An 18,802-nucleotide genomic window follows, 5' to 3' on the forward strand; every position below is an offset into this window, starting at 1 on the left:
ATATTTTGACCACGAATTTTGCGTATATATTATGTGCTGAAGTATGTTTTCGTAATGTGCCAAGTATTTATTTTTAATTGGTCTTTAAGTACCTTTTAGTTTTCGAAGGTCACACATTTTTTCCATCTTGGTGTCAATCCATATTTTCCAGGGTATAACGATATTTTATATTTTGTTGGCTTATAATAGCCTACAAAGCATAACGTAAACTTAACCATTTTCGTATTTTCCCAAGAATTCATAGCAAACAGGGTATTTTCCAAGTTATAATCAACAATTACATCAATGATGCATATTGCTTTTTCCAAATATAAATAAACAAGCAGAAAGAAATATAGTGGAAATATTTTCATTATATTATACTTTTTCTCCAGTTATTAGCTTATTTTAATGTTATTATTATGATCCTGGCAAGAATCATGGCCTTTGAGTACTCTCTCCTTGTTCAAAGTTCAATAGAATAGCTTTATAGATTAAATAAAACTCGACGTTCACCCTATATAAGATAAAATTTTTTTCTGATTTTTATTTTATTTTATCATTTAAAAACTGTTTTGCCTTATTTAATTAAAAAGAAATTAAAAAAAAAAAAAATTATTTTAAAAACGCAAAATAAAAAATTATTTCCCACACAAAACCCATTTTAACAAAATTTGAATTTTGAGATATACAATTTGTTCAAAAATTTTCAAAATATAATAAGAGAAGATCTTTAGGGTACTCAACACCCCCAGGAATCTGGGGACAAAGGCTGTAACTTTTGGTCTGGGGACATAAGCTACAATATAGGGGCATTTACGGAAGGGGTGGTCATCTAAACTTTAGAGGAGGATCATTTGATTGTAAATCTTAAATTCTTAAGCTATTTTTTAGTTGCAAGATTGAATAGAGGGCAACTAGCCCATCCTCCTCGTCCATCATTTTCCAAAACATATCAAATCAGGAGTTTGATGCAGTAATTATAGTGCAATTAATTATAGTTATTATAACATGACTATAAAAGTGCATATTAGAGGAAACAGATTCTTATCCCTCTGTGTGTTATGGTTCAACTTACATGGTGTTTATAAAGACATGTTAATTTAGTTTAATATGAATCAGTAATATATTGAAAACCATTCCACTGGTGGCATTTATTTAATAGTAGACATGTATTTGACTACAAAAGTAGTGATAGAACACACTTAAGGCAGCTACATGTATTTTAAATTTTATATTACAGAAGACATCAATATTTTGACTTTAGAAATCTTGACTTGAAATAAAATAAAAAATAAATAATTAGCGAATTTTCACATAAACAAGAGAATCAAGTAAATAAGAACAAAAAAGAAAAAAACTAACAAAGAAAAAAATGTGGGTTAACTGAACAATTGTAATAAAAAGCCATCCACCAGTGAGGCTATCACTCCATAGTTCTGGATTTGAGAAGTCAGAAATCGTGACCATGACCCCTCTACTTTTCAAAGGTACAGCCCCGACTCCAATTGGTATCCAATCACGTTCGACTTATAAAAAAAAACCAGAACTGCCCGGTGATTATAAAAAAATTTTTACGTCAAACCTCCCCTTTTCGCGAAGATATTTAGGGACTAAAATGTACCCTTTGAAGGCTCTCCTTCTCCCCCTACCTATAAAACAATCAGAAAACACACCAACGGAAGTTCAAGTAACTTTTTTAATTTCAGTCTGTGTAATTGTCTGATTCTTAAATATAATATTTGAGATTGTGATACATAAAACAAGTTTTGTGTGGGAGTTTTCTGAAAGGGTGGGAGTTTCAGGAGGATTTTTCATGAGAAGAATATTTTAGAACAGAAGGAGGGGGGAAGGCTTAGACGTTAAGACCCCTTCTCTACTTTAATTAGCACTTCTCAAATAAAACAAAAATAACAAAATTAAAATAAGATATTTAAATATGGAAAACCATATTTTATATGAGGGTTTTTTTTTCCCAGGGGGGTTTTTCCATGCAAGAATAGGCTTCAACACATTGACACGTAGACAGTAACAGGGCGAAGGAAACCCTCTTAACAGACATAAAAAAAGGGAAATAAATCTGCCTTTCAGAGTTTGTGACGTCGGATTTTCTTTGCTTTTGTGACAACAAAACCGAGCTTTTTTATTAGTCATCTTGACTGTCATTTATATCATAAATTGTATTTTAGCCATTGTAAGTACGGAGGTTGAGTTACACCTCAGTTTAGTTATACAAGTGTTCAGCTGCAAAGGGGTTCAGTCACATAGCGATTTAGTTAAATGGGATTGAGTTCCACGGGGTTGAGTTGCATAGGAGGTTGAATTACACAAGAGTTCAGTTATACAAAGGACCATTTGCACGGGAGTTCAGTCACACGGCAGTTTAGTTAAATAGGGTTGAGTTGCACGAGGGCTCCGTTAAATGGGGTTAAGTTGCACGAGGGTTCAGCTACACGAGGATTCAGTAACACGAGGGTTCAGTTACACGAGTATTCAGTTACACGGGGTTCAGCTGTATGGGGCCCCAGTTGCAAGAGGGTTCATTTACACGAGGATTCAGTTACACAGTATTCAACTTCACGGGGGACAAATGACGAGATGGTGCATTTGTACGGTGGTTCAGTTGCTTGGGGTTAAGGTACACAGTGTTTCAGTTACAATGGAAACTAAAAGTATGAAACTGCTTCCGCTGTGTTGACATCTATTTGGTGTTTTCACTCTTAGTATTTGCAAGTCAAAAGTCCCTGTGTGTAACTTGAACTTTTACAGACCTTCCATGTCCCTGGACTTTCCTAAGTGAGATTACTGACGTTGGTTCTTGATAATTTGATTGTAGGATTTGAATTATAGTTTTGAACAGTGAAAGAAATAAGAGGTGAGATTTTTAGTTCAAATAGCTCATGTTTGCCACAAAGGAACCTCCTTAAAAATAAATAGATGTCTCACCTTTCCTGCGTTAAAAAATACCATTCACTAGAACCCCCCCCCCCCCCGACTCCTATGTCTAAATCAACTACACATCTTAAGGGGATACAAGCCCTAAACATCCTTCAAGCTAAAAGTACCGGTGAAAGTTTTTTCTGTATGGTATGGCCCTTCGCCATAAGTCCTATAAACCAAAGCCCATACTAAGCTTAGATATTAAACGCTCCTTAATAAAAATAGCAGAATATCTAGAAATAGGATAATTTAACTCTGGCAATCTATTCTAATAGACTGCATTAATGTTTAAAAACATAAACTTTAGCAATAAATTTTTCTCAAACGTCTTATTTAAATCATGCTAATCTATCCTTCAATCTAGCTGCTTACTTGTTGGGGACCATTTTTGACCATCTCTCTATTACATCTTCTTTCGAACTGCACGGTTTCAAAGAACAGAACGATTATGTAATTCCTCTTAGGCTAAGAACCCGTAGTGATTAGGCTAGAATAAGTTAATCTACTTGTAGATATTTGCCAGGTAAAATATCAATACTTCAGTGTTTCTATATTGAAATCATATTATATTTCCTGTTCAACTTGTAGTCAAAGTATATATGTTGTAGTCTCAATTTAACTCTGATTAGCGTTCACAGTTTTCATTGATCAATAGAACATTAAAAGTAGTCTAAGAGACTTAACCCGGAAGTTTATGTAGAAAAAATTCGACTATATCTGTTTGTGATTGGAAATCAAGCCGTCAAACCTTTGAAAATCCATGAGGGTATTATTTCAGGCTGTTCTTAAGCCCTGGTCTTGTTGCTTCTTACCTCGAAGCAAAATTTTGGTTCAATCTCTGGAAGGATTGTGACCGTCCATCGACTGACGATGCGAATCCGTTTTGTTTCTGTGATTAATAGGTATTTATCATATTTTATAACCCCAATTAGCAGAAACTAATAAACGAATTTTTATCGATCGCAAATACATTATTGAATTGACATGACGTTATTGAGCTAAAATATGACAATAGGCGTTGATTGCCATGTCCTAAAACTACAGTGACATACTTCAATATAAAAGATGGGCTGCTCGTATAACTTACAGCCCTTTCCCAAAGGGCTGGGGGGTTCAAGCCTATAACCATAGCCATTTGGACACTGTTGAACACAAGGGTTCGCAAAAAAGGTTGATCGGAAGCATTTCGAATCTCAGGGCGGAGGGGGGGGGGGCTGCTAACCGTCTTATTACTCTTGACTTCTAAAAATAGATCTAGAACTTTCGATTTAAGTCGAATTAACATTTCAGAAAGTTTATATGATGATACCAGTCAAGAATAACCTTATACGAGAACACTGTCCAGGGTTCCAAAGTTACAGCCACGTTCTTGGGGGTAATTTGAAGTTTAATCAAAACTTGAGCCAGACACATATCATTTCTTAACATTTTGATTATTTTTGAAATAATGGTCATGTCAAACATTTGACTGGATGCACTTGGAGAAAAGAGAACTGGGAGGGGGCAGGTGGTGTCCAAAGATCAAGCTTGGAAAAAAAAAATACGCATCCGTCATCTTTATTCTGGCAAAGAGCGCAAAATTCTGCATGTTTGTAGATAGGAGCTAAACTTAATAAGGATTCAACTAGACTTAATAAGACTTATATATATATCTGAAATTAATATACAAATCTAAGTCTGTTGATATAATTATATTTATGATTGTATCATTTTTTTGATTTACTGTTTTTATTGAGCCTCGTCTATACTCATTTACAGTTCACTGCTTAAAAATGTTTGAAACACAAGAAGTATTTTTAAAACACAAGGGATAAGTTATAGTCTCATTCCTCCCTAATTGATACCCTGGTATCGGAATTCTAGTCCTTAAGTTGAATAGAAATCTCCCGAGCTAAGCTGTTTCACCAAATAAGGTTCCCAAAATTTGGATTAAGCACTAATTCTTTAAATGACCGCTAACTATAGATTATGTACTATTGATAAACAATTTTTTTCAACGAATAATATGTTTAATATTTTGCAAAATACTCGTTCTGTTTCCACCAGTGGTATAAGAACTAAATAAAATTTTAAATCGTACTATTTGTTTTTGAAATCACATATGTTTCTATTTTATACAAGTTGACAATCACGTTCAAATATATATGGATATATCCAAGTTGATTCTTAAGATTTACTACGAATTTGTTTAACCATAGTCTTTGTGAAATAGTTTTGGACCGAGGGCACCATGTCTGAGACCTTGATTTCTTGTGCGTTCCGCACAATCTGATTAAAAATCTGCGCTCTTTTTGAAAAGGTTCACTATCAGCCCCACCAAGGGACGACCCCCATTCAAGCAAAGTCCTCTGTCTATGCCTATGTGCAAATGTGAACCATTATCTTGGTAGTCATAGAAAAAATTAGGTTAGGTTGAATAGCACCCAGTTCAGCCTAATTTTACTGAGCCCACTACAACCAGGGAGCCGGATGTTATTTAGTACATCGATTAAGAATCAACTGTTCAAGTTTTATAGCAAAAATAAGAAAAGTAAACGATTTTGACCTTAAAAAAATGTGACGATCTAAATAAGTAAATGAATAACCGCTTAAAAAAAGCGTCAACATGACATAAATGTTTTCCAATTGGCTACTTTGGGGTCAATTTGAACTAGAGCTATTCGTTAGGTTCAAAAAGAGACTGATGAAGGATGACGTAAGCATACAGTTACTGTATTTAAAAGCCAAAATAAAAAATAATTTGGTTTGCTTGAATATTACAAAGATAGTTTATAGGAATTCATTTTTTCCATGGGCTCTTAAGGTCTGGGCACTTGTATCCATGGACAGAACCTAATGTACCCCGCTCTTGAAACAGGCGATGGAAAAGAACCATTTACGGCGAGATTTACAAAACAAACAATCATGGACACAAAGATTAAACTGAAGTTTATTAATAGTTGGTATAACAAAATGGCAAAAGGAGTTTGACATATTTAGCATGTCAATTATTTTTTAATGACCAAAAAAAAGAAAAAAAAAAAAGAAGAAGAAGCATTAATTACCAAAAAAATTACAAATTATAAATTATATTTTTTGAAATTATTAATGAAAAAAAGCCTTAACGGGTCCCGAAAAGACACCAGTAATATAGAGCACAAAAGTTCTGTCCGGGAAAAGTCTGAACCTTTACAGGTTGTTCAGTATTGGGGGCGTTTTTTCGCTCATCAATGTACTAAAATATAAAATATTTTTTCATACAAAGCTTAAAAGGTAAATTTTTAACAAATATATTAAATATGTTGTCATTTTTTTTCAAACATATTTAATCATTCTGCTTTAATAAGCGGTCTGAGAGGATTGATGTGTAGATAATCAAAGTTTTCTCATCTTTCTTTTTTATGGCATTGCTAATGTGCCATTCGAAATTTGTTCTAACCTGCGTAATCATTTAGTTATAATACAATTTTTGAGCTAAAAAACGACCCTCTTTTCAAAAAAAATGTCATGGATGAGTTATAATATTATAACGGATCCTGTTTTCAAACGGTTGAGCGTTATGTTTACCTACCTGTCAAGGTCTTTCTGTTATCTCTCTGGGTTAGAATGTTCGAAGGGACATCTTATTTCCGGAGAATGGTTTTGAATTAGTTAAGTGCCCAGAATGCGTAGTCTTGTGAGATAAATACCTAGTTTTTATATTTTAATATGAGTATAATAGTTAATATATTTTATTAACATAAAATACTCATAAAATCTGTGCGATAGATAATTATATCTTTTCCATATGATACAGATTTATTCAGTTAATAACAAGTACAGAATCTGAGTACCTCTATCACTGCACATCAGCTATTTACAATCTTTGAAGGTCCACGAAACACTTTTAATCCTCATACAGGTTCGGTCGGATAGTATTTTTTATCAATTTTTATGTTTCTTTATATAGGTGCAGTGGCTCCAATGGCCAAAGGGCAAGCTACAGGACATCTTTGTAATGAATTTTTGCAGGTTTTTGGTTTTACGCACATTGTCTTTTGGTATTTTCTAATACTATTACAGCCCTGAAAAACTAAAATGTTTATCTTGTCACCTAAAAGAAGGCTAAACCAAATGTTAAAAAAAACAATTTATGGTGGCTATAGGAACATTGCACAATTTGTTTGTCTTTCGAAGAAGATGTCCGAAGTGTAACAGCGTCAAAGAACGATTAAAACGCACCCCATTACCTATATTTATAATAATGGTTAAATAAAAAAGCTTATATGTATAAGTCTAATGATAAGGACTGAAGAAAGTCCAGTAAATTATATAAAACTAAGAATTACGGGTACTTGATCGATACGCCCATTGGATAGAATGTGAGTTTCACAATTATTTGATATGATTATTTCTAGGAGGAGGAGCTTACTTAATTTTGGAGCAACTTATCCTAATCGATCTATGGGTCAGTTACGATATTGATAAATGCGTAACCATCATTTCTTTGGTGGGCTATAGAACTTCTGTTCCAAAAACTAAATGCAAGGGAAGAGGGCGTGGCTTGTTTAGGTGACTTTCATAGTACCTATTGAGTTACAACAGTTAAACTGTGCTGCTCAACCGAAGTGTCTTGTCCCAGTGATTTACTAAGTGGTAAACCACCGAGTGCGCCGAACAGCATTTACTGTAGAAATATTACTGGAATCATCCGTACTTTTACCTGTCAAAGCGAACGTATATGTGATATTTCGCAAGAGTCAACACATACAGCTCATAAGAGTGGTAGTTTCCGCCATTAGTGAAACTAAGATGTGTTCGAACTCATGCGAGTAAAATGTAAATAAAAGAGCCTGCTTCTTGCGAAAGTTCCTCATTTGTATAGGACTGTAAAAATGTATTTTAAACATACGTATTTACACATACACCGTTTAACTCTTCTAATTTCCATGAACTGACGTCTATATAATAATAAGACGTCTATATAATAATAAGACACATTTTATATAGGTATACTTTAATTGTTTGATTTAGTTCAAATTGTTGATTCAGTTTTTTTTTGTCTTGGATAGAATTACTAGTTTCGTTGGTATTTGATTTTTTCCAAAAGCTTACCATAAAAAAAAATTTAAAAATAAAGTTATATTAATATGTAATAAATTTATTTATAAAGCAATTAAAATTTTATAATTTTCGTAACAAGGAATTTCAATAAAAGGTTTCAACCAGTCAAAACTAAGATTTTTAGATGGAACTTGTCGTTTAATCATTTTTTAATACACTATTGCCCCCTTGGTCCAAAAACTTGCGTATGTAAGGTACTCCGAGCCGTTTTGAATAAAATTTTGGGACATCTGGGGGGACCAGATGCTAATTTACTAACAAATGCTTGATCACCTAATTAAGACACTCTGCTTGTAAATTTTAAATCAACAACTGGCTCAAAAGAGGTGTCCGTCCTACAGATCTTCGATAAAAAAAACATATTAGAAAAAATATCAGACTGACACGTTAGCCTAAGCAACCCACAAATTTCTTAATTATATTTACATACACGAAGTTAACGTACATAAAAATTTCTACAACTTGGATACGATTAATAAGAAGAGGTCTGAAAAAATTAGATACGAAGTTTAGTCTTGTTTTTGTGAAGCGAATTTTAAGGACTTTGAAGTAAATTTCGGTAATTCTAGGTAGTCTATGCTATTTTATCCAGTTGTTATGTTAAGTCAAGTTTAGGAATTTCGAGTAGTATATGCCATTATTTCAAGTGATTGTGTTTAACTGACGTCTTCTATAACAAAAATCATGAAAATAACAGCAAATAGACTACGTTCAGGATGGTGGGCTGGTGGCATCTGAAATAGAAACAAAGAAAATAAAAACTTATATAAAAGCTCTCTCCTACGGTTTTGGTATATGAACACAAAAGGCGACATTTTTACATAATTCCATAGCTGAGATTCAGATCTTTCAATCTGCCGACTTGCATTTACAAAACTTTTGGTACATGATTTTAGATTGAAAATACGTAGAAAATTGGTGGGCAATGGTTGGAAAAATTAAATTTTTCAATTTTTTATCTAAGTTTGGCTCCTTCCAAAAGGAAAAGTATAAGCAATATCACAATTTAGATTCAGTGAATGAATAGACTTGATACGAATGAATTCAATGATATGTGAATCTTGTCCCTTTGATGCATGTTACAGATGCAGGCGTTTCGTAAAACAGCTTGTTTTAGAAAAAACATATAGAATTAGCTTTTCAAATCTTCTTTAAATAGCCAAAGCCATGAGTTTATTTCAGAAGCATTCAGTTCGATCATTCCTCCTTAATTGATGCATTGTGACTTAAATACATCTATCAAATTTTCCAAGTCTTTGTTACTAAGAGAGCTCAATATTTTTTTTTGTGCAACCATATGGTAAGTCAGCAAGGTTGTTTAAAAGAGAATACAAACTTCCAAGACCTAGTTCAAGTAACTCTTTCCTTTCAATACCCTTTCTGAATTGACTTTTTACTATGCCAGCATACAATGGAAATTCTATTGTATAGTTTGTCGATTTCAAAGCCTTTACTACATTTTCATTCCTCATGTACACTGCCAAAGATTTTTCTCCTTTTGTCAAAATGTCATAAAAAGAAATAGTACAATCACAAATCTTTTCATTTTTCATTTTTTCCAGTTCTCTCACACATTGATCCTGAAAATCACTCCCATCATCATCATAAAAAACAATACAGTTCCTTATTTTATTTACTTTTAACAAATTTTGTTTACTTACATATAAATTTGCCACTATCATTTTAGCTATGTGGCAGACAAGATATTCATCAGCTACTCTAGATAGAGCTCTGAGCCAACCAATGCCAATTTGGATACCCAAAGACACATTAGTTAGAATTACACCAAGAGGTGTACGTCCATTCAGACACGTAATATTTATGTCAGACCCAAATTCCAAAAGGGCTGCAATAGCTTCTATACATTGTCCATCACAGGCATAATGAAATGCTACCATCGCTTTCTTCACTTCTTGTTACGACATTTACTTTTTTTTTCTTTTTTTTACAAGGGATATGAATTCAAGAAACTAAATTCGCTGCTCTTATTTTAGAACTATCTGCTGAACTTTACGACAAAAAGTCGACGACCTGAACTGCTTCTCATAATAAGAATGAAAATTATGGCCTAGAAACCTAGTTTTGTAGCTTCAATGGAATGCAGCTTGGAATTTGTAGCTTGGAATGCAGAGTAGTTTTCATTGCGTTTACGATATTTCTACTATTGTTTTTTGGGGTTTAGGGGGAGGGGGGTACCTAGGTTAGGTTAAGTATTTAGACCTACTATATGCTTTGCTTTACCCCCCCCCCTGGTAAAACTGGTAAAACTTACTTTTCATTTGGAGATTAACAAAAATATGGAGGTATAAAAAAACACACACAAAATGGAGATTAGTTAACCTAGCGCCAGAATCCCAGGCTTATGGTTCATACAAGAGGACAAACAAAGAGAAAGACAAACTTACAAACTGTGATGCACTCTTTTCAACGATTTTGCCGCTGTGTTCATTGTTTGGAAAACTACTATATTGATATCTATTTGTTGCAACTGCTTTTCGTACCTCTTCTTTCTTTTTAAAGCCCGCAAAGCAACTGAAAAAGAGAAGTAAGAAAGCTGCAACTGACATTGTTTAGTCGTTATATCAGGAAGGTAGTCACGGGGGAGAAGGGTCACCAGGGGCCCCCCTCCCCGACAAACAAGCAAGCAAAAATGACGGAAAAAAAATTAAAAGAAGAAAAATAAAAGATAAGAAACAACTGGGCAAAAAGTGACATTAGGTGAAAAGCCTAGCAGGATAGGGTCCTACCATTCACGCTATGAGAAATGAAAGTAATGGCACGGAAAAAGAAGAAAAATAAAAAGCAAAATTATAATTTTTTTGTACCTAGGCCCAAACCATAATATTATCCGTGTGTTTTTGTCAGTGATTAGGGTTTAAGTTATCTTTGTTTCTGTGTATTTTGTTTTGTATTTTGTGTATTTTGTTTCTGTGTTTTTTGGAAGGGGGTGTAACACACCCCCCTCCAAAAAAATCTGGATACGTTTTTGACGGTGGTGGCTAATTTCGGCAAGGATAATTCAAGACGTTATGTATGACATTTTATTGGAAAAAAAAAAATCAGATTTCACCCTCTCAAGCAAAGTAATTTCTGGCAATCGGTTTGATCCATTTTTTTCTGCCTAATTTGGCTCCTTAAAATGCTAGAAGTTTGCCTTCTATAAATTTATATAAATGCTATATAAATTCAACAAGTTCAAAGATTTTCAACAGAGATGTGAGACGAAGGCCTGAGAAATTCGATTAACGTTAACATTCGGTTTCATGTTGGGGTGCCCATGGAAGAATTCAAGGCTTAAAAACATTGGCAATACCTAGAGTCTCTTTTTTTAATAGTTGTAGTCCCATCACATTAATTGATTGATAAATTTAATATTTTTATTTTAATCAAACGTTTTTTGTTTCTTAAAAAATATAATGTCTTAATTCTGTGTCTCTTAAAAGATATTTGATTATTATGTACTTACTATTATTATGTATATGTATGTAATAAGCTTGAAAATTTGGGTTTTCTTTTCTAAGGTTTTTGAATTGTTGCAATCCCTTGCCAGACAGCGAATAATTGTTTGTAATAATTGAGTTTTCGTTTTTTGGGCCTTGCTTGGTGACATTAAGTAACTTAGTAACTTAAATAAGCTTAATGACACGTCGATTTTATTGTAAATTACAAAAAAAAAAGCTATTTATAAGATTTTCGAACGGTATTTTTTTTGTAAAGAACAATAAAGATAGTTCTATGGCAAATTAAATATTTTTTATTTTATTATGACGGCTTTAGCCTGATGGAACTGAAATTGAAAACTATTCAAATTTTTTTTTTCATTTCTGAAAAACCAATAGAGATTAGAAGAAAATAAATAGGCGTTATCATATCAAACAATTTTGTAATCGGATTCAAATTTTTTATTTTCTTTTGTAATGTTTTTGAATTGTTTTAATCCCATGTTAAAATATAAACAAATATTTTTTAAATTAACACTCACTTTAATATCTTTCAATAACATGTATTGCTATCCTATGTCAAAATATACTGAATAATTTTTTTAATCAAAACTCTTTTCCTTGTTATAAATTTTAATGTCTGTTCATACTCATTGTTATCGAAATATTTTATTTTTGAATCTAATCAAATTTCTAACAAATACATGTACGACTAGGCTTAAAAATTTTTTTTTGTTTTTTGAATTGTTGTAATCCCTTGTTAAAATATACAAATATTTTTGCAATTATCAGTTTTGTGCTTTTTACGGAACTCAGTTCTTTTTGCGCTGTTGTCTAATCAATGATGTTGTATGATACAGAATCTCTAAGATCTAAGGCCGAAAAATGATAATTTTACGGATTTTTTATAACTTTTTACGGGTATAACGTATCTGTATTAAAATAATAAATTACTTAAAGTTCAATTTGTGATTACCATTTTTTGCTCTTTAAGAACTTAAATGCATTTTCATACTGCAGTTTCATCAAAGATATTTGATTATTGAAGCAAGACCGATTTCTAACACCAATTTTCTACTAATCTTTAAACCTAAGCTTTAGTTAAAATTAGTGTGGACTAAAGATATAGTTATTCAAAAATATTGTAGCATTCTACAGGGGCGTAATTTGCTATGGGGCAGGGGGGCAACTACCCCAGTCAGACCTCAGTTTGTCACCTACCAAGACCCCGCTTTGTCCGCCCATCTGTAATTTTGTTTGTTTCAAAATATTTTCAAAACCAAAATGAATCTGCACAATTCGAGCATCAAAAAAAGCAGATTAGATGGTTAAAATTTTTATTTATCTTTACTGCACTATTCAACGTATTTATAGTAATAAACACTGCCTTTATTATAATACATAGATTAATTTTTAGTGCTTACTATCTTTTTCACGTGATTTTGTAAATTTGGCTTCAAATTAGAATGTCTCTCATAGATTGTGATGAAATTACGCCACTGGCATTCTACCATAATCGCTTCACAGGTGGGAAGTTATAATTAACGTAGAACACATATATTTACATGTCTTATTTGTAGTTCCAATTCCAAGGTGTGCCTCTATTGCGGCTTGAGCATGCCCATTTTTACAATTTTTATTATAATTTGACCTTAGTGCTACCCTGGTGCTTAACAGCTTTATTAGTTTCGTCAAAAATTATTTCAAAGAATTTAAAACTGCTTTTCGAAAGTTCGTTTTCAAAACAATCTAAGGTGAAATGTGATAACTAAATTCTAGTAAGTGCTTCAAAACAATTCTTATATCCATAAGATTTTAATTGAAAACATTTGTGGAAGGCTTTTGGTGAAAAATAATGTCAGTTTTACTTAACGCGCGAGGTTCCGATCGAATTAGTCAGTGATATTTCTGGCCTATCGTGTGCCAATGAAAAACCTTGATTAGCCCCCCTGCTTTGTACCCTGAAATTTTTGGGCCAGATTTTAATAAAATTTCATTTAATAACAAACTTATTTTCAATTATTACTATCTTAGTTTAATTGTTACCATTAGGTAATATTTCTTGTAATAAATTTTTGTTTTACTAATCAGTTGATAATTCATTTTTTAATTATTTATCCTTCTTAAAATATTGTTATTTAATTTTATTTTATTGATTTATTAGTAATTAATTAATTATTTTAATTTATTGACTGCATCCTCCACTCTATTAAAAAAAAAAATTCCAAATTATAAATTGAAATTTTCAAATACCGGGTTTATTTTAGTGTTTTTACTCTATAAAAGATCGACAGAAGTGTGGTCACTTTCCTCTGGATCTTCTTCAACCTCACTTGTTTTTTATCTTCCCTCCGTATTGCAACACACACACTATTCGGCTCATCTTCTACAAACTTTTTATCAGTCATAATATATTTCCTGATAAAGAGGTCTAAATCAATCTGTCTAATATTGTTTTTCTGGGTTTCATTCCACTCCCGGGTTTCCTTATTCATTTTGTCGAATGCACACTGGTTCTCAATATATATCTGCCTCCAACTACCCTTCTGTGTCATTTACAAACAGTCAATTGATTCGAGGAAAAATTTCTGGTCGTTAATTAAAAATTTGCTGTCAAACTTACTAAGAGTAAAGGTAACCAGACATTGTGCATCAATCAGTATTCCCCTCTTTATGAATGTTAAAAAAAAAATTGTAGAACTGTAAAAAAATAAATTAACAATACGTCATTTATTCTTTGACAATAACGTCAAGAGCTTTATCTAAAATGAATTAATTTATAAAAAATAATATAATTTAACAAATTTTTAAAAAAAAAAAAAAAAATAAAATAAAAAAATAGAATCCTTTTTCCTTAAAACAAAAAAAAGAAAATTAGTAAAAAAAAAAAAAAAAAAAAAATTAACTACGTCATGAATTCTTCGACAAAAACGTTAGGAGCTTTATCCAAAATTAATTTATTTAGTCATTATCTTAGAATGTAAAATTTTCACCATGACGTCGCAGAATATACTTTATCGTAAAAAGCTTAATTTATTTTCAATAATTATTTATGTTCGTTTTGAGATTTATCAGGGGTATTGTTTCGGGGGGGGGGGAGGCAAGAGGGGGAGGGGGGGGCAGTTGCCCCTCCAAATACTTTATAGAAAATAACTACTATATAGCCCATGCTCCTCGACTATCCTGATATGGACCCCTCTTGCCCCCCCCTCATTAAAAATACTGGAGCTACTCCCCGGTCTCTTATTACAATCTTTCTGCTCGTGTTAGGTTTAAACCTGGCTCTGTGATTTGAAGAATTTTTTGGAAAATCATCTTTTATTTAATTCTCTTCACCGTTTCTTTATGCTCACTTCAAAATAGTTTTTATGTAGTGGAGTAATAGCACGCAGAATGGATATGCGACTACATAGTTACTGCAAGAGGGATACCAATAACAGCACCAATTTTCAAACAATTCATCTTTTTTCACCGTTTCAACGAAACTACCTGCCCTCTTTAAACAATTGCTCAGTATCATCATGAGCACTTGCGACACTAAGTTAAGCTAAAAATAAAACCCTAGCTAAGTTTATGCTCAGCCGAGCAAATCTCTATGGAGACACCAAAACATGTGAAAAGAGCTACAAGAGGCTTTTTTTTCTTTCTAATATTTCTATATGTATTTTATAATACAAGCATAATAAGTCTATTCTCAGACAGTTCGTGTTGTGCTCCATTTATCTTATCGCATTGACCTTGAAGTTTTGTTGGTTTTTTGTTGTTGCTGTTTTTAGTAGGCTAGCTCCTTGTATCATTTAGTCATTTTTTGTTCTTTTTCAGTGTTGACATACTTATGTTATCAGCTATGGATTTCAACAAATATATTAATTAACATACGCTTAAATGACGTGCTTACATGTTCGCAATTGATGAAAACCACAATTTTAGACATGCATTTAATATCTTTTCCAAAGATTTTTGATAAATTTTAAAAACCCATTTTTTAGCGCTGAAACACTGGCAATAACTGACACTGATATAAAAAATACTTGCAGATTAATTTGCGACACAAAATAACACCTTGTTATCTATCGTCTCTTCCAATAATCCACTATTAATTATTTCCCGATAGGCATTGATCTTTTTTTTTTTACTTGAAAAATAAAACAAAAAAAATACCGACATAACCCGCCGGCCTCAAATTAAAATGTAGCGAATAATAGTATTTTTTTGATCAAAAATGTGTTGGAAGTCTATGGTGCCAGACATAAGATCCAAGACGTTAAGTGTCAATTTTCGGTATACTTGAACGTATTTTTTTAATTTTTTTTTAGCAATGAGACACTGGCAATTACGGACGCTTTTACACAAAATATTCAAGTTTGCCACTCCTACCTCTTTCATTATCTTCAACGTCTCCCACTTCTCTCTGCTTTTCCTCAGAACTTGACGTGCCGTAACTCGACTGACGCCATGACCCCTGAAAACAAGAAGATAAGGAACGATGGTAGAGCAGAAATTAGCAATAATCAAGTTCAAGTTCCGTTTATTTCAATAAAGAGCAATAACAAAGACAAAATCCCAAATGGCTCAATGGCCCGTTATTTGGATAATCAGCACCGAAATATGAAAACAGCCCCGTCACTAGAGGATGTTTAGAAGAAAATGTAAGAGCACTTCCCTTAATAAAAAAAAACATCCAGGGCATTCTCTGGCTCAATAGCCAAATTAACCCCCTTTCTTAAAATAGAATAATAAAACATTAAAGAGCAGTACATTTTCACTATATTTAAAATAATGAATTTAATTTAATAATCTTAACTAGTAACACATTTATAACTAATACCAAAATTTTATGAAGCAATAATCATGATCATACATCCATGGTGAAAAATACCCGAATCACAAAATGATAATTGCTAACCCAGGACTGGTAGTCCAAAACGTACTAAAACCTAATTGAAAACCATCGTAAGTTTACTATTTTCCCCTACGACAGTTTTCCAATTCAGACCCGGACCACCTATGACAAAATACCAGGAGATCCCTAAAGAGATCTTGCGGACCTACGAGAGTTCCCTAAATGGAGCTACCGTACCTACACAGACGAAAAGATAGAGTACAAGTTCCATATCTCTTTTCCAAGAATTCTAAATGAAATTGGTTATCTAGCTTAAGGGCAAATTTGCAAACGCTTTTCTTTTTCTTGGTTAACATACGATATATATATTATTGTTCAATATTTATGGATTTTTTTTCAATGTTTTAATATTAATTATTCAACATATCTGTCATTGATCAACTGGCTTCCTCTATCAACTTTTACTAGAATACCATGGACAGTGAAACCTGATAGTTTGAATTGAATAAGCCATAGAAGCACATATATATAAAACTAAATAAAAATATGTTAAAATAAAAATGATTACTAAATAGAAAAAATAAAAAGTCACTAAATAAAAATATGTACGGTACATGTTTCTTTAGTTTAATTATAGTTCTATATTATTGAAGTTTTAACCAAGGTCTCTTGAAATTTATAGCCATAAAAGAACAATTCTTGTAGAATTACTTCTATAAATTAGTAAGAAAAAAAAAAAAAAAAAAAAAAAAAACCAGTAACTTAAATAAGCTCATTCAGCAAAAGAAAATTCCGGAAAAAAAAAAAAATAATAAAAAATATTTTACCCTTTTTTATTCCCAATTAAATTTTTAAAAAAAAAGGACACTACTTGGTTTATTCCGGTATAAACTTGATCCAATTTTAAACTTCTTTAAAAATTAATCAGCGTTTGACAGCAAAAAGGTTAGCTTTTTTTTTTATATCGAGCGCCATTTTTAGGGAATATTCTTTAGAACGCAAAAAATTAAGATTAAATAAAATACTATGACACTAAAATCTCAGAAAACGTAAACAATTAAAGTATACGGAGATTTTACTGAATTTTCTTCAGCTTTATCTATTGGTGTTTGAAAATGCTTAAGAATTATATCTAGTCAGCAAATTTCCAAACTTAATACTTCTCTGTTAAAAAAAACTTGAAATAAATGAACATACAAAGAAACTTACATGTCACGGTCTCCATCACCTCTGATTCTTCTTGTAGGGGGCACATAGAGTCCAACACCTAAAAATTAACAAAACTTATGCGAAGAATGTAAATAGATACATAAATGCGCGTCCATTTTTTAGGGAGATGTGAGGGGGTCAACCATTTTTCTAGGGCCAAGTGTACCATTATAAAACAGAACGAGGAGGATTTCTAACTTACACTTCCCTGTCCAAGTCTCTTTATCAGATTCAGATCGGTTTTATTAATACTTTACACTTAAATGACAAATACTCATAAATACATTTAACAAACAAATTCTGGGCCATAATCCATAATAATTGGCCCTCTAGGTCAATCCTGTTGAGGAAACATTATATCACACTGTTATGTATATCACACAGTCGCGGTTCTCCTTATGCCTGCCAGCATGAACTCAAATTACCTCCATACTTTACAAATACCAATAATAAAACTTAACTTAAATTTCAAATTCAACGGGATAATACAAGATCTGATATAGCTTATAATTTTGTTACAAAAATAAAATTATTAATTTAATATTATAATTTTTTTTTATCAATTTTCATTTATTTTTAATCATAAAAAATCATATTAAATTATTTACTATTATTAAGGCTTCTTGCTCAGATATTAAAAAAAAATCAATTTGAATGAAGCAAGACTAGGTTTTCGTCTTAATTTCTGTGGTAGACCATTCCATATTCGTGAACATAAAATACTCAAAGAAAAATAAGACCAAACGCATGGCGTAAACGGAACAACCAACAGGCTATCCCGTGATCTTCCCTGACGTGTTTCAACTTCTGAAAAAATTCCTGAAAAGCATTTTGGTAATAGAGAATGAAAATGTTTCTAAACAAAAACTGAACAATTAAACACTTCCAAACTATCTAGAGAACATAAAGAATCCTTTTCTTTAATTAGGTTTAATACTTTTTTTATTTATTTTATTAATAATATTCTTATGAACTGTAAATGTCTTTTTTTTTCTTTACATTTCTATTATCAAGAAAATCTCTGGACGGAATAAAAAAACAGGTGAGAGGAAAAATTTCATGGAAAATGCTACAGCAAGGCAGCTTCAAGAGATATACATAGTAAATTTTAAAAACTAATAACTTCATGAGTTTCGAAATAAAAGAACAAAATAATAATTACAAAAATGAAGAAATATTTTCCATTATTTCAGTAACATATCTTTGCATTAATTAATTTTTTTTCCAATTATTAGAGTCGAGCCTTCAATCCTGTCTTATGTCCAAGCGTCTTCCCATTGTATATAGAAGACTTTAGTAATAAAAATGC

The 18,802-nt window shown here is 32.0% G+C and overlaps 1 long non-coding RNA gene across 2 annotated transcripts; it reads right to left on the reverse strand.

Annotated features, from left to right (window-relative positions):
- Positions 1–8,625: 8,625 nt before the first annotated feature.
- Positions 8,626–17,850, reverse strand: LOC148938697 (uncharacterized). Of its 2 annotated transcripts, none has more exons than XR_016143646.1 (3): positions 17,494–17,850; positions 15,819–15,903; positions 8,626–8,735 (listed from the first exon to the last, which is right to left on the reverse strand). It is a non-coding gene; the product is annotated as an uncharacterized LOC148938697 (long non-coding RNA). The 2 variants fall into 2 exon arrangements; XR_016143647.1 differs by lacking the exon at positions 8,626–8,735 and adding an exon at positions 10,418–10,533.
- Between the last annotated feature and the right edge of the window lie 952 nt (positions 17,851–18,802).

The sequence above is a fragment of the Artemia sp. Qi Xiang Cuo genome, unplaced genomic scaffold (assembly GCF_049724085.1).
Source record: "Artemia sp. Qi Xiang Cuo unplaced genomic scaffold, ASM4972408v1 HiC_scaffold_3023, whole genome shotgun sequence".
In the NCBI taxonomy this organism is placed as follows: Eukaryota; Metazoa; Arthropoda; class Branchiopoda; order Anostraca; family Artemiidae; genus Artemia; species Artemia sp. Qi Xiang Cuo.